At 36.7% G+C, this 5,976-nt stretch overlaps 1 pseudogene; it reads left to right on the top strand.

Annotated features, from left to right (window-relative positions):
- Positions 1-527, top strand: LOC105718441 (riboflavin kinase-like; annotated as a pseudogene).
- Positions 528-5,976: the final 5,449 nt, after the last annotated feature.

Below are 5,976 nucleotides of genomic sequence, written 5' to 3'. Positions count from 1 at the left end.
TCGTCGATGGCGGCTCTGCAGGACGTGTGGACCTGGCCGCAGCCCATGCCTGGAGCGGACTGCATTATGGACATCTGCCTTACTTGTGCTGCAGCCAAGTGGTGCATGGCTTCGGCCGTGGCTCCAAGCAGCTGGGCATCCCCACAGCTAATTTTCCTGAGCAAGTGGTAGATAATCTTCCAACTGATCTATCCACTGGCATTAATTATGGTTGGGCCAGTGTTGGAAGTGGAGATGTCCATAAGATGGTGGTGAGCACAGGCTGGAACCCATAGTACAAGAATACGAAGTCCATGGAAACACATATGCACACTTTCAAAGAGGACTTCTATGGGGAAATCCTCAATGTGGCCATTGTTGGCTACCTCGGACCAGAAAAGAACTTTGATTCTTTAGAGTCACTTATTTCAGCAATTCAAGGTGATATTGAGGAAGCTAAGAAACGACTAGATTCACCAGAGCATTTGAAAATCAAAGAAGACAATTTCTTCCAGGTTTCCAAAAGCAAAACAATGAATGGCCACTGATGAAAAATTGTCTTATTTATTCATTCACTCTTTTCTAGTGTTTGTGTTTATTAATGTCCAGCCTCATCTTGGTTATGTTTTAAAAATCAAACACTTTCCTACAGTTGTGAATTAAATAGTACAATGTAGTTACCATATCATGCTTCGACTGTTAAATGAAGCCCATCATGTCATAGCACTAAAAGATTCATTTAAAAATCAAGATTTAAAAAGTATGTATTGATTAAAATGTACCACTGGAAAGGTATTACTTGTGTATAAGTATGGGTAAAAAGGCAAGTCACTAATTTGAGATGAAAAATGAAATTTTCAGGGTAGAATACCAGCCTGTATGTACTTGTATAGTGTATACTTGTAAACAAAGAAGGCTTATGAAAGTAAATGCATTAAGGCCAACTGCAGTGGCTTGCACCTGTAATCCCAGCACTTTGGGAGCCAAGGTGGGAGGATTGCTTGAGCTCAGGAGTTCAAGACTAGTCTGGGCAACATAGCAAGACCCCATCTCTATTTAAAAACGAAAAACAAAAAGGGAATGCATTATATAGAAAATTGATAGTTTATCATAAACCTACAGGGAAGAAACCCAGACTTTGTATATTTAGTATTTTGTGCATTTATAATTTACAAACATGAAGATGTTTGTAAAATTTTGTTTCAGTCATTTTCTTTGAAGTTACATCATTGTACCATCTTCATTTTGTATAGAGCTGCTTCAATTCTAAGTCCTCTGGACTTCCTCTATCTGTTTTTTGTTGTTGAAGACAGTAAAATAGTGTTTTCAAATCTGTATGCCTCCTTTTTGTTGGATAATGCTTCTTCTTTTTCAGGATAAATATTCTTGTTCTTCAACATTTTTCTTTGGTTGTTTTTTCCTTTTTTAGGAAAAACAAAACAGACTTCATCTTTAGGTTTTCTCAAGATTTAAGTGAACACATATTCTTTTACATGTGCCAGTTTCTTAAAGAACACAAAATGTTTCCCTCCCTAGCAAAACTATTTAAGAGCCAATTGAACTATGAAATAGTTAGAAAATTATTTATTTTTAATATTTAAGGCCTTGAAATTAATTTTGTTCCAAGACAAATCTAAACTGGTGTAGTTGTATTTGCACAATATAATTTAATGCTAGTCTAAAAAGTACTTATAGCTTGAGGGAAAAGCATGAAGTTTTAGTTAAATAGCCTTCATATCGTGGATTTTTCCTCCAACTAACTAATATGTGGGAAATTAAGAGTACAGATTCCTTTGGCCCCCCTCAGACAGTACTTTGCATCATTGTTCACTGTAGCAACAGATTTGGTGGTGACTGGGGATAGAGATAGAAACATAGAGGGTAATTTCAAAGTTAATTTATGATGAACCATTTCCCCTAATCTGCATAAATAAATTAGAACTGATTTAATAAAAATACTTTATTTTGTGTAAAAAGTATTCAGAAAAACATCTAAAGCTGTTGGAGAAGAGGGACTCATAAATATAGTCAGACTGTGTTTTACTTTTCATTTCTTTATAAAAATGTGTCAAAAAAACAGTTTTTAATGTTAGAAATCCTATACTTGAAAGAAACCTCGGCTATCAGTGGCTTCATGAAGCAAAGTTAATAACAAACATGGGAAATATGAAAATGTTTGTGTTTTGTCTGACAAGCTTGCTACTAAATGCTCTCTTTCGGTGTGTGAAAGTTCATTGATATGTTATCGTCCCTTTACATCTTGTTAAATAGCCATTGCTTCTGAGAATCGGATAGTGTGGTGTTTGAGGGGTTGTGTCTATATTTTTCAAAATTTTTATAAGAAGTTACAGTAGTACCATTTTGATTAGTCTGAATGTTTTCAGGCCTTGAAATAAATTTTGGCTAAGTGAAAAAAAAGTGTAGGAATGGGGTCTTGTAACCTTTGTTTTTTCAAAGGTTACTGAACTGCACCTTGATTTTAAAAAGGCCTCTGCTTGAGACTTCGAGATGGTTAGTGGCATCTACTGTCATCCTGTGTCTTAAAATATCATGGGTTTGGCATAAAAAATGAGAGGATATTCAATTATTTAATTTAAAAGAACAATACTAATTTGCAAGGATGAGAAGTGGAATGCCTTCCCTGTGTTTTTTTCTCTCATTGGGTTCTATTCACATCAAGTGGACATAAATGGAAAGAAAATGAGCTGAGAAACAACTAGATTCAAATTAGGGGCAAGTTTGTTGTTCGGGGTTCTGTACAGATCTGTCATACAGATCAACCCACTAAGGCTACACTATGTACCACCCCACCCTCTGAAGCCACCTTCGCAAAAGCTTTAATTTAAAAATCCGGCCGGGTGCGGTGGCTCAAGCCTGTAATCCCAGCACTTTGGGAGGCCGAGACGGGTGGATCACGAGGTCAAGAGATCGAGACCGTCCTGGTCAACATGGTGAAACCCCGTCTCTACTAATACAAAAAATTAGCTGGGCATGGTGGCGCGTGCCTGTAATCCCAGCTACTCAGGAGGCTGAGGCAGGAGAATTGCCTGAACCCAGGAGGCGGAGGTTGCGGTGAGCCGTGATCGCGCCATTGCACTCCAGCCTGGGTAACGAGCGAAACTCCGCCTCAAAAAAAAAAAAAAAAAAAAAAAAAAAAAAAAAAAAAAAATCCTCATTTTAGGCTGGGTACAGTGGCTCATGCCTGTAATCCCAGCACTTTGGGAGGCCAAGGCGGTGGATCACTTGAGGTCGAGAGTTTGAGACCAACCTGACTAACATGGAGAAACCCCGTCTCTACTGAAAACACAAAAATTGGCTGGGTGTGGTGGCATATGTCTGTAATTCCAGCTACTCAGGAGGCTGAGGCAGGAGAATTGCTTGAATCTGGAAAGTGGGAGGTTGCAGTGAGTCTAGTCACACCATTACACTCCAGCCTGGGCAACAAGAGTGAGATCCCATCTCAAAGAAAAAAAATCCTAATTTTATAATGGTTTGATATTTTTAAAAGCACACATTTAGAAAACTATGTATCACTCAAACATAAAATCTACTACTAAAGTTTTAGAAAACATGAAAACTAAATCCATAAACTAAAACAAAGGAATGAACATTTCAAAATGCTTTTGAAGAGTGTTGGTAGTTTGATCATATGACAGTTTAAAAGAAAGATCCTTTTCTCTTTCTTTTTTAAAATTGCAAAATTCACTGATGTAAGTTGTCAAATTTTAAATACTTCAAAGGTGTGACCTACTAATCATTTGAACGTATTGCTGTCAGTGGCACAGTAGACATTTTCATGAAGTTGAACACATACTAATAAGGAGAAATTAGCTCTATTTTAATCCCCAAAGTTTAAATTTATTGAAAGTAAGATTTGTTAAAGAAAATTTTGTTCTCATGAAAACGCTATACGACTTTACTAAAAAGCAACAACAATATTAACCCAGCTTATGACCTATCTGTTCTATAAAACTGTCCAACACAAGCATTAACTGCTGTTTTTTTTAGCTTGACAGCCTCTCCTACAGTAATAGTAATTAAAATACATTAAAATATTTAAACTATCTTAAATCCTTAAATAAATTATCTTTATACTATTGGTAGGGTATACATTTTATTCACCCTACCAACAGAATAAAGCCTCTTAGGATCTCTGAGCTGCTTTTGAAATGCTATAATTTCCATCAACACTTAGGGTACAAATTTTTGTACCATATTAATGTGAATTGTGGATTGGGAAATAATAAAAATTAAAGTAATATAATATTAATAAAATATATGAAGACTCCAATATAAAATAAAAAGCTACACATTCAAGGAAACCCACTTTTTATTAAAGCTTCAATTAAAAAAAATCTTTCAGGGTGACTAATGGACAGTTTTACTCAATTTCATGTAACTTGATATAGAGAAGTTAAAATGTATCTTGGAAGACATTTTGACAGTAGGAAATTAGAAACATACTAAAATACAATCAGAAACTTTAAGCCCCCAAATCCTCCCCATTTGCTGTAATGTCTAGCATAGTAACAAATCACAGCATAATCCTTTCAAAATGTTTTAAAATTTAATTTTGAAGATGCATGTTATAACAACATGTCAAGTGTAATGTTAATACAAAATATTGTCTTCGGTATCCCAATATTTTAAAAGTATAAGATTTTATATTAATCATGTTAAATTTCTTGTTGACAATATATGCAACTCTAGCCCTGGCTTTTTTAAAACAGTAAAAATTTAACTGTGTGTAGAATCTTAATATAGAGGTAGCTATTAAAACAACACAGGATGGAATTCTAAAATTGCTACAACATTTTACCCCATATGCAATAAACGCTCTCCAGAAACATTGTGGTGTTCTAAAGCCACATCAGTTAGCTCCCAGAGCTGAGTAGCAATAAGACAACATGTATTATTATGCATGTCATGGAGGCTGTGTAAAAATCAAGAGTCACAGGCAGTCAGCGATGGGTCAATAATGTCCCCAGAGACACTGTGTAGATAATCAATGCCCGAGGTTTTCTCAGCACTGCACAAAGCAGAAGGGCAAAATAATACAGTCAGGGAAGGACGCTGCCCAGCTCCACTTCCCACAGCACACTATGGCTGCTCTAGAAAAAATACCTCCAAGATGCAAATAAAGCAAACTGGTTGTGCAACTGGCACCCAACTAACCTTTTAATGCAACCCCAAATTAATCCTTCAAAGAGGCTTCCAAAAAAATCCAAACACTATTCAATAAAAAGTCTGCCTAGAAATGAAACCACAGAAAAATTTTATTTTAAAAATGCTACATAAGGCCAGGTGCTGTGGCACACGCCTGTAATCCCAGCAGTTTCGAAGGCCGAGTAGGGGAGATCACCTGAGGTCAGGAGTTCGAGGCTAGCCTGGTCAACATGGTGAAACTGTCTCTACTAAACACACACACACACACACACACACACACACGAAAATTACCCAGGCAGGCTGAGGTAAGAGAATCGCTTGAACCCGGAAGGCGGAGGTTGCAGTGAGCGAGATTACGCCACTGCACTCAGCCTGGGTGATAGAGTGAGACTCAGCCTCAAAAAAAAAAAAAATAAATAAATAAATAAAAAATAAAAAAGTTTGGCTAATAGAAATTGTAAAATTCACATTTGGCTCACATTTTATTTCAGAGAATTGCCTCTTTTTTAAAATCTCAGGCTGCCTGCTCTAAGGACCAGAAGCCAGGAAGGTCATAAAATCTGAAATTGTTAAATAATTGTTATTAGATTCTTTCCATTTGTGAATAGCCTTATAATATGTTATTTATAAATGCATATCACTTTTTACACAAGGTTAAATGCAAATACCCTCCTGGTTGGACCTCGCTCCCTTCAGGGAGGAAGCCCTTCCTGAAAAAGTTGCAGCCCAGGCTGTCACTCTTTCTTCATTTAGCCCAGTGTCTGGTCAAATCTTCTGTCATTCAGGGACTAAAGGGGGCGGGCCTTGAGCGTTACCTAGTCAGAGACTCTG

Source organism: Aotus nancymaae, unplaced genomic scaffold (assembly GCF_030222135.1).
Source record: "Aotus nancymaae isolate 86718 unplaced genomic scaffold, 86718_ANA_hifiasm-v0.15.2.pri h1tg000049l, whole genome shotgun sequence".
NCBI lineage: Eukaryota > Metazoa > Chordata > Mammalia > Primates > Aotidae > Aotus > Aotus nancymaae.
This window is presented reverse-complemented; position numbering and strand designations above follow the sequence as displayed.